Consider the following 1,045-nt stretch of genomic DNA (forward strand, 5'->3'; position numbering starts at 1 on the left):
CCCACTAACTTGTTTTGGTTAATCATTCTCTAGCTAGTTCTTACGGCCCGTCCACACAGCGGCGTGCGTTGACGCTTGCCGGCGGGCGTGTCTGAAACTCGGCCAACAACCAATCACATGAATCTCCCGCCCCTGACACACAAGCAGCGGTTTGATTGGCTAGAGCTTGTACTGGCATATGATTCGATTGGCTGACGCTTCTGCCAAGGCTTCAAAAGTTGAAAATTGCTCAACTTTTGCAGCGAGCCACGCCAGCAAAGTGACGTCACCCCATTCAAAGTGAATGGTGAAGCTTTCAACGCAAGCCGTTGTGTGGACGGGCCGTAAAACACCCATATGAAAAAGATTGGTTTTAATAATCAAATAAGTATGTGAACATAACCAATGGTTATGTTCACATACTTATTTGATTATTAAAACCAATCTTTTTCATATGGGTGTTTTACGGCCCGTCCACACAACGGCTTGCGTTGAAAGCTTCACCNGCTTGAGTATGGCCAAAAGTATGGGAGTAAATCTCACTGTAAACTATTTAATCATCACCAAATTCTGTGTTATCTTTGACTGTTTGCCCTCATCCTAATTTTCAGCCTTGATGTAACAACATTCATAATTAAGTCAAGGTAACACCCTTTTCACCCCGGTTACACTTTTCATTTGCCCTGTACGATGGGCGCTGTAAGTGATGAAAGTGGGGGGTGTTGGCTTATCAGGCGTCCGCAGCTCACAGCCAAAGTGGGCGTGGGAGCGAGCGAGAGAGATAAATGCAATTTATGTAAACAAATATTTCCAAAGCACTCTTTTATAATTATTGGGATAAACAGGTTTGAAATCATTTCAATGTATACTATAGGACAGTAAACCAAAAATATCGTTTAAAACTTGAGAGATACAAAAATATGCATAAATAAATGTTAACTAGGTAAAATAAGATATGAATGAACAACAAAAATAAAATAAGTTGCATTTATTTGCTATTGGCTATGGTAGGTACTTTTGTTTGTTCTACTGAACGATTTTCTGGCAGGGGGGGGCGCCAGCTAAA

Source organism: Notothenia coriiceps, unplaced genomic scaffold (assembly GCF_000735185.1).
Source record: "Notothenia coriiceps isolate Sejong01 unplaced genomic scaffold, NC01 NC01_scaffold00036822, whole genome shotgun sequence".
NCBI lineage: Eukaryota > Metazoa > Chordata > Actinopteri > Perciformes > Nototheniidae > Notothenia > Notothenia coriiceps.